General features: G+C 52.4%; 1 protein-coding gene and 1 long non-coding RNA gene across 8 annotated transcripts in view; one reads left to right on the forward strand and one right to left on the reverse strand.

Moving 5' to 3' along the window:
- The window catches only part of MEF2B (myocyte enhancer factor 2B), a 79,196-nt gene extending 76,939 nt beyond the window's left edge, over positions 1 to 2,257 (forward strand). For all 7 annotated transcript variants that reach the window (XM_073324625.1, XM_073324626.1, XM_073324631.1 and 4 more), the window contains one exon: positions 1,708 to 2,257. The gene's annotated coding sequence lies outside the window, so the exon portion shown is untranslated. The remainder of the gene's footprint in view (positions 1 to 1,707) is intronic.
- Positions 2,258 to 7,418: 5,161 nt separating this feature from the next.
- On the reverse strand, positions 7,419 to 15,336 carry LOC140903224 (uncharacterized). The gene is made up of 2 exons (XR_012156187.1): positions 14,988 to 15,336; positions 7,419 to 7,959 (listed from the first exon to the last, which is right to left on the reverse strand). It is a non-coding gene; the product is annotated as an uncharacterized lncRNA (long non-coding RNA).
- Positions 15,337 to 15,640: the final 304 nt, after the last annotated feature.

Genomic DNA, 15,640 nt, shown 5'->3' on the forward strand with positions numbered 1-15,640 from the left:
AGCTGCCATCGGGGCACTGGAACAATGTGTACAATGGGGGTGCTGGAAGCCTGTAAACTGTAAACCTTGCATATGATGGAAACCACTTCTAGCCAGGGGGTGTGACAGCACCCCTAGTTCCAGCCCCTATGCTACCATTGTCCCTTATGGGTTCAGGCTGTGGGCCTGCATCTGTTGAAGTCAATGGAGTGATGTGGGTTTAAAGAGGGGCACGAGGGGAATCGAGCCCAGTGGCCGGGGTGCCCTAGAGAGAGGTTACTCACTTTGTCCCCTCGCTTCCCGCCTAGAGGTGCTACCTCCTGGGACAGGTGCCGGGGTTTGTGTCCCTCAGCAAAGCCCTGCTCATCTGCTGTGCCAAAGGGGGCAAAGGGGTCTCGCATCTCATGGAGGAAATGGTGCTGTCTGTGTAGCCAGCTTATGCACAAACCCCTCTCCAGACCCCAGCCTTCCCTGCCTCCCATGACTGGTCCTCCCATTAACCTCCTCAGATTGACGCCCAGATACTGGGGCTGCAGAGCGGCTGTCTGTATGCACCAAGCTCTTTCTCGCTGGGGTTTTGTGATAGGATGCGGGATGGATGGATACTCCCCCACCCCACCCCAGGGATGGACACACAGAACAGACACACCCCCTCACACTTCCCTCTGCCAAAGTCACACAATGGTGTGTCTGTGTGTTCACTATAAATCCTGCCTCAATAGCTTCTCCCTGCACAGTGGGGTGGGGGGGGTGAACCATCAGTTCTCAGAACAGGTAGCAGCTTTGTGGGGGTGAATGATATATTCAAGGCGTTACTGATAGACTTTTCTCAGAGGAAAGCCATGGGAAAGTGACCGTCCAAACTTGTCTGGAAAGGTTAGCACATTTGGGGGAGAGGTGGGTTATGGCTACACTTTCTTCCACCCCCGAAACAATCCAGCCATGGCTGCAGAGTAAGGGTGAGGAGTGCAGACAAATCAATCAGTCGTTCAGTGATCAGAAAGGGAATTTTAAAATAAAGTATCGTCTCCTCCCCCCAATAAAATTCCTAATGCATCAGCTAATATCAGGAGAAACCCCCTTTCTCGACTCTCCAGAGCAGGGATTTTCTGGAGAAGAAAAAAATAAAATACAGAAAATCAACTACAGAAAAATATCCTTAAGGGAGCAAAACGTTCAAATTTTGGGGCAAGCCTTTTGGAGTTTGAAAAAGGGCCCAGCCACAGATACAAACTCCCCCCTCCTTTAAAAAATAACCATGAGCTGATGGGATTGTGTAAAATGATTAACAATCCCTTCTTATTCCCGAACCCCCCTGGCAGACCTATTGTCATGTTATTGGGGTTTGCCCTTGCCAAGCCTTGTGGGTATAGTTTTGGACCTGGCTGGCACCTGTTCCAAAGAGAAGTAGGCCTGTGGGAGGAGGGAGGGGACAGATTCAGCTGGTGTGAATTGTCCTAGCTCCATTGCAAGCCCTGATTCTACTGAAGGTGTGGTAGCTGGATCTGCCTGGGAAGGAACTTCTGCTTGTCTTTATGCAACTAAATTTGGTGTTTGTTTGGGAAGAAATAGAAAGGCCAAGTGATTCCTGCAGAGCCTTCCAGGTTAATGTAATTCCCTAGGAAAATGCTAAGTGCAGGTGGGGATAACTGGGACAGTTTAAAAAAAAAAGCAGATGTAGGGATTTAAAGGAATGGTCTCATTTTCTGTGTCTCTTGTTAATTTCAGAATGAATTTGGACAGCAGACTACGCTGATCGTCAGAGCTGTCTCCCTGGAGCTGTCCTGGCCCTGGTCTTTCTAAATGCAGCTTTAGAAATTAATTAGAACTGATATTTCCCATGAAAATATTTTAAAAGAATAAATAAAGACCCCCCCCTTCAAAAGTTTCATTCCAAAACGAAGTTCTAGTTGCCCAGTAAAAGCATTTTCCAAAATCTTCCCCCCTTTTTTTGTTTTATTTTCTGAAGTAAATCAGTCCATTTCCCCTAGATACAATCCCTGTAAGAACAGGGCTTCAAAGAACAAATTGCTTAAGGAAAATCCCTTTCCTACAGAATAGTCCACATTCGCCATTTACTAGGGACCTTGACTCGTGTCTGGACACACAGCACCACTGCTCCACATCGCCTGGTAGCCACGACTGGGCCGCAGCGGTTTAATGTGAAAAAACAAACCGGTTTTGCTCAGACTCCTGCACGCGGAGACCAAGACAAATCTTCTGCAAAGCGATGTTCGGGTGCGGTTTTATCGAGCATCCGAGGAGATGAAATTTACAAACTGGTTGGTTGTTTTTTCTCTCCCAATAAATAAATACAGACGGTAACGACCGGGCGTGCTCATGGGCAAGCTGAGGCTGGTTGAGCTCGGAGCGGTCTCCCGGGGCTCCCTGGACTCGAGGCACCGTCCCGGGGGTGGGTGTGAACCCGGGGAAGCCCCAGGCCTGACCCAGCTCCAGCAGGAAGGGGAGGCAGGGGTGTGAACTTTGCACCGTTACGTTTGTAGCGGAAATAAAGGATCCTGCCTCGGACACCGCATGTGGAGAGGATTTAACAATCCAGCCCAGCCGAGCGGGGCCCCGGAACGAACCGATGCCTGTCCTGACATTTCCCACGGGCAGAGCTCACGCCTCTGTTGGGCCGATCTCTCCCTCCTACAGCCGCAGCCCTTCTCCACTGGGGGCCTGGCTGCGGCCTAAGCTTTTCACTGTCCGTCCCTGGGAGTTGGTGCCCCCCCCCCCAGCATAAACCTCAGTCTGTCTGTAACTAGGACACAGAGCAAGGGCCACTAAAGCGTCTTCTGTGAAGCCAGACACAATCTGCTGGTGCCAGGGCGTTTCTGCAGCCTCTGCGTCTCGCGGGGCAAGGAAACAAGGACGGGACGGGGGCACTGCGTGTGATTTTTCAAAAAGGGACGTGCACGGCCAAGATTTACTCAAGACAAAATCAGTATCTTCTCCTCCCCTGGGCTCAGAGGAGCCTGGGCAGTTCTAGGCGCAGGGAACAAAGCGCGGAACCACCCAGGGTTCACGGTTCTTTTCTTTTCAAAAGGATCGTGTGAGTTTCTGCTTCAGTGTGGGACGGAGCAACAAAGTAAAACTTGATAATGCAGCATCAGCATCGCATCTCCTCTACAGCCATTTCCTGGGGATATTTGCTACCCATCGAACTTGGCATTACTTTGCTTACTGCATGTTCTTTTATACTAGCTATCTAGCTACCTAGCTATCCATCCATCCATCCCCAGGCACCCATCTAGCTATCCATCCGTCCCCATACACCCCCTCTAGCTATCCATCCGTCCCCATACACCCCATCGAGCTGTCCATCCGTCCCCAGGCACCCATCTAGCTATCCATCCGTCCCCAGGAACCCCCCTCTAGCTATCCATCTAATCAAGGTGATAACATTTGTAAAAATGACCTTTATATTAACTTGAAATTAACCCCAGCACATGATGGGGGAAACACAGATGTTTCCCACTATTCCTCTTGTTAGTCCACGTTCAGGACCTGAATGGAACCAGGTTGTGCTTTTCCATAGTTGCAGTTTTGCTTGTTGGTTTTTATCATCTCTCGCGTGGCGTTGGCTGGCTGTACAAGGAAACATCCATCCCCGCGTAGCAGGGCAGGTGCAAAGCGCGTGTTTCGCATGGGGCCTGCGGGTCGCTGGGAGACAGCAAAAGATCTTTTAGCAAATTCCCGTCATTTGCCAGTCAAATAGCGCCCACTGTTTGTGCTCCTCCCAGGAAAGACATCGGTCTGCAAGATTAAATATAACGCTAAAATCTGATCTTTGCCAGGTGCCATCTGGTTTTTTCTCTCTGTCTCCTTTCTTCTCTTTCGTTTCTGGGTGTATTTCCAGATGCGCCTCCTGCACTGGAAGAAGCTGTAGCTGACGAAAGCTCATGCTCAAATAAACGGGTTAGTCTCTAAGGTGCCGCAAGTCCTCCTGCTCTTTTTGTTTGAACAGTATAATTTTAATCTTTGCATGACGATAAAAGGGACCTGGCGTAGATCTAACATCTGGCACTTTGTCTTGCTCTCTAAACGGTTACATAGCTGCAAGGTGTGTGGATTTGAACAATGAGCAGCTCCCTGGAATATGATCGGTCCTGAAACCTGCTTGTCCCATTGTTGTGAGGATACTGGGGAAACAATACCTTTGCCCTCTTCGATCTGTACAGACAAGGTTCCTTATATTCTCCAGCGTGTCCGGGGTCTGCAGGTTGCATTGCCACGCAGTTTAACGCTATTTTTCTGTAGATCTACACTTTCAAGTGATCCCCTTCTCACCCTTATTCCAGATCACGTATGAGGAAAGGCAGGGAATGCTGATGTTTAGGACAGCATGTATAGACCAGGCTACGTTGAGGTAGCCGAGTAGGTAATCTGATGAAAAAATACACTCGTAAGCAATTCAGAAACAGCTATGATTTGGCCAGCTCTGACCCTCATCTATTTATCGCTGAGAGGATAAGTCGCTCAGTTTCCCCCCACAGTAGAATAGGTGTCGGACTGTCTTTATTGGTTGAAAATAAGTAAAGGTCTTATTTCTTATATGTATAACTGCCTCCACTGGGACAGCTGGGGCACACGAGGGGCGGAGACCGTGTGGGGAAGACTTAGGGCTGGATCCTTGCAATGTGATCTGGGGAAAGAGGGAGACACAAGAACAGCGAGAGAGAAATGGCCCTGTGTTGAGCCTCGCCGTATAAACATTCAGCGCTCCCGCAACAGGAGGTCAGTTTTCGGAGGGGGGTTCAGTGGAAAGGCAATGAAGGGTAACATCCTCCTTCAGGGAGGGTCTTGGGAGGGATTAGTTGGTTGGTTGTTTTTTGCACGCCATGTATATATGGCAGGTATCAGCCCCAAGCCCTCTGGAGCCCCGTTGGCTCCTGACCAATCTGGGAAGTGGCTTGAGCTGCGCTCCGGTCTAGTCCGTATGTCAGGCCAGGTGGGTAGTGAAGGTTCCTGGACGGGTAAAACGGCACCAGGTTGAGTAGTGCGAGATCACAGATGTTCCATCGATCGCTAGTGGGATGAGGGCCGGGGAGGCAAAGTCGCTAAAAGTGATTTGCAGCGGGACTGCCTGTAACTTTCTCCCCACTCCGGAATTCTCTCTATTGACACCCGAGCCCCTTCTCCTACGTGTAGATTGTGTCCAGGTTACGCTCTCCAGCTGCCTTTGCCGGGGGATCTGGTGTCACACGTGCGTTGGTTTGTTTTATATTACAACAGAACTTGGAGAGACCCGGGGATCTATCTGGTTCCTGGGGGTGGATCGGACCTACCAGCCGCCCCTGTCCTGAGCAGGGTAGCTTTTCCTTCTCTAGTCGCCTTTGTGAGAACAAAATATTCGGTGTCCTCACTTATGTGGGTGCCCACAATTGGTTTTCAAATCTCAGCATCCAGGCATGGGCCCCACCCTGTCCCAGGGACCTTCAGGGACAGAGTTTTCACCCCAAAGATCAATGTGTTTTGCGTGACGCATTAGACGCAATGGCAGGGCCTGGTTCCTGCGGGGAGGCGGGATTGATAATGATTTTATTTCCCTTTGGTTCCTTCTTCGAAACTCAGGACCCATGTAAAGATCACCGTTCAAACCCGAAGGCAGCGGGTTTAGTTGATATCAAGACCTATTTTAAAGGAAATGTATTTACACCATGAGGATGTTTGTGGACAGGAGGCAGCTGACTTCCCAAGGGTCTGTCTGCTCTCCATTGATACTCCAAATTTACTCCCAAATCCAGTCTGAAAAGAAGGGAAGCGGTGTTGAGACTTGATGTGTAGAGCGCCGGGACATTTGGGCATATTAAATAGGTCTTAAAATATGAAAACAGCCCAATGTACAAAGTCCTTCTTCCTGGCTCCACCCCGGGGGCGTAGGCAGGTCTCGTGCGCTGAGTCTAGGCCCGGAACGGTCCTAAAGGGCAGCTGTGTCCGCTAATGACCCGCTTAGTTGTAAAGCGAGTGTGTAATTGGGCACGTGACTCCACACCAATCTGCACAGAAGAGGCAGGTTGGGGGGGCCTGAAATGCAGCTCAGCCGCTCATGGCGGCAAAGAGGTTAGGGCCACGTGTTAACAATGTGCTTGGAGCTGGAAGAGGGGGTGCAGGAGGTGGGGTCTCTAGGCAGGAGGAGAGAGCTGGGTACTGACTGTGCGTCAAGAGGCTGTCTCGGGTTGCAGAATATAAAGGGTTTAAAGTGGTGGAAAACAGCCTCGATCGACAGGAGAATTTGCAGCCCCATACATTGGGCTGGCGCGAGGGGGGCTGTTGCACCCCCCGGCTTGAAGTAGTTTCCATCATATGCAGGTTTGCAGTTCGGTTCCAGGGCTCTCAGTACCCCCACTATACACACTGGACCCCGGCCCTGGGGGGTGTCCGCTAGCTGGACCCCGGCCCTGGGGGGTGTCCGCTCAGTGTTTACAAACGGTTCGCTAACCCCAGTTAGCTCCAGTAACGAACTCCAGACTAGAAACCCGGTGGCGAGCGAGCGTGAGAAGAGGGGGTGAAGGGAGGAGGTGTAGAACTGGAAGCAGGGGCGGGAGTGGGGCAGGTTCTCAGCCGAGCGCTGGGAGCTGGCGGGCCCAGGAACTCCGGGAAGGGGGAGGAGCAGCTTGCGGGCTGGGGTGTTCCTCGAAAACCATTTGCCACCCGAGACCTGGGGCCAAGGCCCGGTAGAGTCTGGGAGAAGCGAGCCTGGTTCTGTGGCCGAGACCTGGCGGTCGGGTTACGAGTCTTCTCCGGGTATTGGCCGGCGGGGTTTCGTTGCTGGCCCATGGGCTACGCTGCGCAGGGAGAGTGGAGTAGGCGGTGGTCGGTCCCAGCTGGGAGGGGGCGTATTCACCGGTTTCAGTAGAGTAACCCCCCCACCCCAGGCCCAATGCATGTAAGTGCCCGAATCTTTCTTGGAGGAAAAGCTGAAGGAGCAAAGCCGCTAGCCAAGCCCTCGGGGCGCGCCCAGGGCCCAGCTGCTCCCACCCTCGCTCCGACGGCTCGAGTCCGCTAGAAGGGAGCTGCGGAGATGTCCGGGTTCCAGCGACACCCGCAGACTAACAGTCGTTGGATGTGTGGGGGCGCCCTGGTTAAAGTGGAGACGGGGGAGAGCGGTTCCCCAAGGCGGGACTGGCTAAGGTGAGGGCAGCTGGGCTCTGGCTTTGCACGAGGGAAAGGCTGGTGCCCCTTCGCTGCTAGGCAGGGCAGTAAACACAATCCCGGAATCCCACGCGACACTGGGTTTTTTGCAGACGTGAGGATGATTTTTTGTGTGAGCTGCAGCTGAGTGTATTTAAGCTCTAAAGTGCTGCAGAGCCCCCCAGCTCCGATCTCTGCCCCGTCACAGTCCTGCTCCCCCAAAGGTGTCACTTGAAATAAACCTTTCTCCCAAGATCACTCCTAAAGTTCATAAAACTAGAAATAAGGACAGGGCCCCTCTCTTATGACTAAATACGTTTATTTCCAAGTCCTGGTGTTAACTTGTGTAAGTCCGGAGAGAACCGACCCATTGTTTCGATGACAATAGGCTAAAGATTTTGTGGGTTTCGTTAGTTCTGGCTTTTCCGGGGGTCGCTTTGTGGTCACTTTCAGGGAGGGGAGATTTGCGATTGTTTCTCCAAGGAAATTTGGTCCCTTTTTGATTTGCTGTTGGGGGTAGAAGTCGGTTCCGGTGAAAACCGCTGACCATGGAACCGCACCCTGGTTTGCTCCTTGGTTTGGCTGCGGGGAGGTGAGGGGTGACTCCTCTCCGGGTGTGTCCTGGAGTGGGGAGCAGACATGAGGCATTTTCCCCTGCCAAGAGCAACAGACACCGGCGGGGAACGATTTCGATCTGCTTTTCTGCTCACGCAGATTTGGGGCGTCAAGGAACTTCCGCAATCGATCGGGATCTTCCGGAAACTGGTTAATTTCGGGTTGTTTGGATCCTACGTTTCACCATGCCGGGGGAGGAAAACGATCACAAAGGGACATCTCGAGGAACTGGGGAGGAATCAAAGGAAAAATGACGCTGTTTCCCTGAGTGAAACGCAATAATCTGTCCTTTCCTCTCCTGCCCTGCCCTGCCCTGCCCTCCGATCTCAAGTCTTTAAGCTGGATAATGACCGTCTGGGAGGTGGTTTAAATATTTTGGGGGGAAGGGCGGGGGATAACACTGGGCTCATTTCCAGAACAAACCAGCTGATTGCGCCAGATGTGACTGGGGCTAACCCAAACTCCCCCCGTGTTTCGCTTCAGCCCAGGGAGCGGGGCAGGTTCTCAGCCCCGGGGAGACTCGGTTCTCGGGGCCGCTCCCCGGAGCTAATGTCTGCGGAACGAGAGGGCCGTGAGCGCTGAAGCAGGGGATTACGGGGAGAAGGGGTCAGACTTTAAAGGCGAGGGCGGAGGGTTTTAAATACAGGTGCGCGAGGCACAGGGCTACACCAGGGCCATGGGCGGAGGGGCTGTATAAACAGATCAGACCTGGCTCCAAACTCTCCAGCTCTTCACTGGAATAATAAACGGCGCTGGCCCGCGATGGCCCAACCCCCCTCCTCCGTGTCCTGCCCCGAGCAGCTTGTTAATTGCCCCGCTCTGTAACGCTGCCTTAGCGTCACAGCCCGGGTGTGTAAAAGCAGCGTCCCCGTGGGCTCGGAGCGCCGGGTAGAAGCGCTCAGGGGAAGGTCTGGGTTTCCTGCCTGGCCTGGGGGGTTCCGATCTGCGAGGCGCTGCGACCTTGTGGGAAAGGTGGCTGGGTCACCAGCCTGGGGGTGTGCACTGGGGATCAGAGCGGGGGCGGGGGGCAGCAGGACAGACTCCCAGGGTGGCCACCCACCCAAGCCACCCCTGAAGCAAGGGTTCACTCCCCACGCCCGTCCACACGGCCAGTTGCTTTCTGCAAGAAACTGACAGGCCGGAGGTGAGTCTCACCCAACCCCCGCCTGCTTGAATCGCCAGGTTTCTGACCCTTGCGCCGCATATGGCCCGGGCCCTAAACCCTTCCCCTTACCAGCCCGATTCCTTCCCATGGCTGGAGCGACCCCAGAGCTTTTCATTCCATCTAGGGGGCGGAGGGGCCTTCCCAGATTAAAAAAAATAGCCCCTGACTCCTCAAGGCCTTTGGCTGTGCTCCACGGGGTGGGGGGACAGGGGCCACCTTTGCAGGGGGTTGGAACACTGTGTACAGTGGGGTTGCTGGGAGCCATTGAACCAAACTTCAGCCCCCAACTAAAACCCCTCCAACGCATTATTAAGGATCTACAACCTATCCTAAAGGATGACCCAGCACTCTCACAAATCTTGGGAGACAGGCCAGTCCTTGCCTACAGACAGCCCTGCAACCTGAAGCAAATACTCACCAACAACCACATACCACACAACAGAACCACTAACCCAGGAACTTATCCTTGCAACAAAGCCCGTTGCCAATTGTGCCCACATATCTATTCAGGGGACACCATCACAGGGCCTAATAACATCAGCCACACTATCAGAGGCTCGTTCACCTGCACATCCACCAATGTGATATATGCCATCATGTGCCAGCAATGCCCCTCTGCCATGTACATTGGTCAAACTGGACAGTCTCTACGTAAAAGAATAAATGGACACAAATCAGATGTCAAGAATTATAACATTCATAAACCAGTCGGAGAACACTTCAATCTCTCTGGTCACGCGATCACAGACATGAAGGTCGCTATCTTAAAACAAAAAAACTTCAAATCCAGACTCCAGCGAGAAACTGCTGAATTGGAATTCATTTGCAAATTGGATACTATTAATTTAGGCTTAAATAGAGACTTGGAGTGGCTAAGTCATTATGCAAGGTAGCCTGTTTCCTCTTGTTTTTTCCTACCCCCCCCCCCCCCAGATGTTCTGGTTTAACTTGGATTTTAACTTGAAGAGTGGTCAGTTTGGATGAGCTATTACCAGCAGGAGAGTGAGTTTGTGTGTGTATGGGGGTGGGGGGGATGTGAGAACCTGGATTTATGCAGGAAATAGCCCAGCTTAATTGTCATGCACATTGTGTAAAGAGTTATCACTTTGGATGGGCTATCACCAGCAGGAGAGTGAATTTGTGTGGGGGGGTGGAGGGTGAGAAAACCTGGATTTGTGCTGGAAATCACTTTAGATAAGCTATTACCAGCAGGACAGTGGGGTGGGAATAGGTATTGTTTCATATTCTCTGTGTAAATATAAAGCCTGCTGCAGTTTCCACGGCATGCATCTGATGAAGTGAGCTGTAGCTCACGAAAGCTTATGCTCTAATAAATTGGTTAGTCTCTAAGGTGCCACAAGTCCTCCTTTTCTTTTTGCGAATACAGACTAACACGGCTGTTACTCTGAAACCTGTCATTGAACCAAACTGTGACCCCTGGGTATGATGGGGTCCCCTTCAAGCCAGGGGGTGCGAGCAGCGCCCCCAGCACCCCTAGTTCCAGCACCTTGCTTTCTGCGCCCCACTGGACGTCAACTGAACCTTTGGTATGGTGCGCCAGGGGCCTTGTTCTCCCGGAGCTGGGGACGCTCGGCGGGTGGGGGGGTTCCCTGCTCCGCCTTGGTCTCTATTCAATTAAGGTCTGGGGCGGTGTATCAGTGAGAAGGCTGTCTGCTAGCTGTGACCCACACACACTGAAATCCGGGCCCCACTGAAGTCACTGGCCACCCCCCGTGCTGTTGGTTTGTGTTTCACCCCAGAATTAGCAGAATCCCAAGCCGGGGAGTGACTCCAGGAAGTCAACCCCCAATACAAGTACAAGGCGTTAGTGCAGGGATGGGGATTCCGCCTCCTCTCCGGGCCCCCCCCCCATGCCTGTCAATATCTGGAGGTCACTGCAGCACGGGGCGGAAGGCAGGGCCCACGCGGGTACCTGGCCGTGCACAGCGGGGTCTTTTCCACCTGTAGCTTTGCTGGACATTGGGAACCCCCTCCATTGTCAATGCAGCCGGTATGCTGGGCGCGCTCGCTCGCTCTCACACACACCCCGCCTCCTCTTTATTCAGATTTATGCCTCGGCTCCCCCACCCCTTCCCTCCTCTCTTTGTTGTTTTGCAAAAGCACTGAAATATTCATAACTAGCTGCAATGGAGATTTCTTTTTAATGAATTTTTGATCAAAACATTAACAGGGAGTCAAAATACACAAGCAATTTCCACCCACCCGCGCCCCTACCTAGGAGGGAATTCAGTGAAAGAGGTGGGTTTTAAAGAGGTGGGGGGGTGACAAATGTCCTCCCCCCCCCATCCTCCTTAAGTGGAGGGAAAGAAGGAATTTCGTGTCTGGAGATGCTTACTGGTTTCAGTTGCTCTCAAAGACAAATGTCAGAACCCACTTTGCCTGTCTCCTGCCTAATTCACCAACATTTAAAACCCTTAATACTGGATCGGGCATGAGGGCGAGGGGAAGAGTCCGTGGTGGGTAGAAAGCAGAGCCGAAGAGGTGGGGAAGTGGTTTTTCTTTGGGAAGGAAGCTCCGATCAATGACTCACTCACCCACCTTCCCCTGGCCAGGCCTAGGTGGGAGGCAACAGGACAGAACAGAAGCTTTTCGGAAAGGGGGGCGGTGGGATCTAGTCTCCTTTGTCCCGATCCCTGCATTGTCTGTGTTTACAAGATGCCCAGACCTCACCCTGGAGTTTGTCCTTAAACAAAATCAAAAAGGTTTTGATCGCCTGATGAATTCCTCCCCCTGCCAAAGACTAGCCAAAGAGTCGGTGCTGGGTTTATCGGCTGCAGGTAGAGAGAGTCCCGGGCCCCAAATCTCCTCCAATACAGCTCCCCAGTGGAGTAAGTGGCTCCCGGGACTCAAATCTTTTCTGGCTGCAAAAGGGGCTTTCACCTCCGGAGACAGCTCTGAGGGAGAGTAAAGTCAGGTTTGGAGAGGGGGGAATTTATCTTCTCTTTTGTTTTAAGAAAGTGCCATGCATTCAAAATAAACCGTGGAAGAGACCGCTCGCTGCTGCTTCTCGGCGACAAAACCTACCTTGCCATGCCTGGGATTGGGGGCATTTTAAGTTAATTATGTCTTTTTAAAAATTATTTCTTTTAAAAAATGTCTATAATCTTGCTCTTCTCCTCTGGGTGCAAACTCGGGAAAATGCAATATTGGAAGCCACGCAAGAGAGGCTTTGAGCCCGAAGTCAAATGCTTCTCTTTGTAAAACACCTTCTCCTAAGTGGACTGCAGAGTCTAAGCTGATTTCTAACACCCTGAGCCTTGTGTGTGTGTGTAAGAGAGAGAGAGAGAGATGGCTGCTCTGTGCATGAATATTAAGTACGCATAATAATGTTAGAGCATAAAATAACAGCCTCATCTTTGTTTCAGGGAAGGATGTGGCCACGCAGCCTGGGACCGAGAGCGGAAAGGAGCTGGGCTAGCAGATTCACCTTAAGAATGATGCACAGACAAGGGGGAGTTTATCCCTTTTTTAAAAAAAAAGGCAAGCCTTGGACTGGGGAAAGATTTTACTGGCTTTGCCTTTCAACATCTAATCAGAGCGTTCTGCTAAATATGGGTCAGAGGCGCCTGTTTTAACTACGGCACCCACAGGGGGGTGATTCTACTTCTGCCCAGTCCCACATGAACAAACCGCAGTGGCTGCAGAAATCAGCCTGGTGGGTTGGTTGGTTTTTCACAGCTCTAATAATGTTCTGACTATGGCAGGGGAGGGGGAAATTATCTAACCCGCCTACAGGTGTCGCTGTTTTCCCGGTTTACTTTTGGGTTACTTTTGGGGTTTAAAAGACCCGGTTTACTTTTGGGTGCTCTCCTTTAAAGTGACCGGGTCGAAGGTGCTCGTGGAAATGAGACCGCTAGGAAGGTCTGCGAACCTGTTCCCAACTGAATCCTTGGTGGCTTTTCCTTTCTTTTCTATTGTATTAACCCCCCCCCCCCCCACCCTTGTTCGTAGCCTGAGTCAGGGCGCAGGTAGCCTCGCGGGGCTCCAGCCCCTGGTTCAAGGATAAACCCTTCCGACAAAGCTTATTTCAGCTGCACTGAGGCTGAGGGTCCTGAATAGCCCAGAGCGTCCACTCAGCTCACAGTCTGGACCGATATTCGTTAGCTAATAAATGCAAAAGCAGGACTCATTAGGGAAGTAAAACCTTCTACCTGCACAGGTGGGACCAGAGGAGTCTTTTGGGGAATGACCTGCGGGGGTAGGACTGCAGTGTGTAGCTCTCGGCTAAACTTGGCCTGGCTGGGATTTTCACGCTGGGAACTCCGCGCTGCGTTCCCCAATGGGCTTTCTCCGAGAAACCCGGCTCCGGGTCACCCTCTCCCGGGGCATTGCGCCCACGTGTCCTCGCCGAAAAGCTGCACACTCCGAATCAAAACTCGGGCAGGGGGGGTGTCTGCACCGCAGAAATGAGCCCGGCGTTTGAGGACATGGTTAAAGTGTAATTGCCCCAGGCCCCCGGAGCCAGAGGTTCGGCTCCCTTTGGCAGGATCCGAAACGGGATTTTTTGACTGACACGCTCCAGACTCCCTGAACCGCTAGATCCAGCCGGGTGTAGGGTGTGTTACAATGGCCTGGATTGTGTGTGGTACACACTTACCTGGATAACTGCCAACGCAGCCATACGTGTGTACCTTTACTGGATTGTGTATCTTTGTGTGTGTCCGGCCACACAGGTACAAGTCACTAAATATAGACACGCGGGTGTATCTATAAAATCCATATCCGGGGTGTATTCTAGCGCGAGGGGATGTATATACCCCTCAACCCAGTACAACGTGTGCAGAACATAGACCGGAGTGAATTCAAACCGAGACCACGCGGTTTCTTTTCCAAAAGAAAAACATCTCCGCCATTGTAATACTTCTGTTGCCCTTGTTCCTGCGCCGGTACCCGAAAGACCAGCGTGGATTGTGTGTGTCTGTTTGGGGGCTGGAGTGTAACATTTTAAGGAGGCTGAATTGCAAATCTACGTATCTTTCTTTTGCAAACGTTAAAAACATCAGGGAAATCCAGCCGTTGCTACACTCCTAGACCTGCGCCTGGCACCCCCCATTATCAGCCTAGGGTCTCTTCTTTTAAATGCCTCCAATCCCTGAAAGAAGTCGCTGTGGATTTTACAGCTTGGGTTTTGTACCTGTGTGTTTTTTTCCCTTAAAGCTGAATGCTTTTCCCCTCGGGCAGCGTGGTGAAATCTGTGGATTTTTAACGACGCTAATTAACCCTTAAGAAACTCTCCTGTGTAAGCTGTGAGCAATGTAAACACAGGATGAAGGGCTCCGTTTGCATTTCGTGTCGGGGGAGATAAGACATGCAGGAAACCTTCAGCTCACCGGCTGCTTTTCTAGGCTAGTCAAACACCCCAAGGGCAGAGCCAGCAACCTCCTTGGATTTTGTGGGACGGCCAAAAATAAAATAAAAAAAAACCCTAAAAGCGATTTTGGTCCTAACCAGCGAAAAGGCCCCCGAAGGTTCCGAGTTAGGTTGTGGCTAATTTGTGATGAGCAGGAATTGCTGTTAGCGACCGCTAATCTACCGACCGTGTGGCGCCAAACTGGCCCGGCAAACTTTTAACCCAGGACACGGGAGGGGGTGACACACGCATGGCAGAGCCTGGGTCCGGCACCCCGGCGTAGCCACAAAACCCCGAGCAGGCAAACCCGCCTCGGGCTCCGTCCCAGATCTCTCCATGTTCACAGCTCAGCCGGCTTCCCCAAGGCGTTTATCGTCCAGCTTCCTTCCTGGGACGGTAAAACTTGGGTGCCGCCAAAGAGGAGGGTCTGCGTATGTCAGGACTAGAGCTCGACACGTACCTTGTTTAGATTTACGCTTAGATTTTACTTTCCTATCGCAGGTCTCTCACGGGCTCCAGTAAAGGCCCTGCGAGCCTCGGGAGGGGTGGGAAATGAGACCGCGTTTAACAAATGGGGGCTGCATCTATCTGGCCATTTTCTTTCCCTTCATCTCTAAAAATCTGCCCTTTATTTCTCCGCTAATTGCCTAGCATCTTGCTGATCTGAAATAAAAATCAAATAAAAACCCATCTGCCTGCAGCTTGCCGAATGAAACCCACCTGCCGGTTCTTTACCAGCATCTCGAGCGCCCAGTTGTTTGTCCCGGCAGCCTGGAGGACAGAACCCGCCGTGCGTTCTGCATTTCCCGTCTGACCAGGGATCTGGCTGGCACCGCAGCCCTGCACCATTGCTAGCGGGCTGTTCCTCGTCAGCCCTGGTCTGGTCTCGATCCCGGAGCAGGGCACGTCTCCTCCGCACCCCGGGCTCTGGGCACTTGGTCAGGGCCGGGCATCAGTAGCCGCCTGTGTGGAAAACACCGCGCGGTCCCCCTGCACGAGTTGACACCAACTCGAAAGCAGGGGAGCCCCCCCCAGACACGCGGGTGCCCCAACATTTTAGTGGCTTTAGAGCAAAGAACATACCCCGCGAGTGACGGAGTCTGCCCCAGTAAATACCGCCTGCGGCTCTGGGTATTTTTGCTGCCTACAGAAGGGAAGAGATTTATTTTCTTCTAGTTCAGGAAACCCGGTGTTTCCTTCCTCTGAACTAGTGTCGAAATCGAGCCCCGCTCCTTGCGCAGAACAGCCCGGGGGGGTGGTTAACATTTCCCCGCTGGGCTGCCCCAGTCTCTAACTCGACCCTTTGCAGACGGGCCCCAAATTCTGCCGCTCGGCTCGTTCCAGCCCGCTGGTGCGCGGGGAGCGGCTCGGTG

This window comes from Lepidochelys kempii, chromosome 25, assembly GCF_965140265.1.
Source record: "Lepidochelys kempii isolate rLepKem1 chromosome 25, rLepKem1.hap2, whole genome shotgun sequence".
NCBI lineage: Eukaryota > Metazoa > Chordata > Testudines > Cheloniidae > Lepidochelys > Lepidochelys kempii.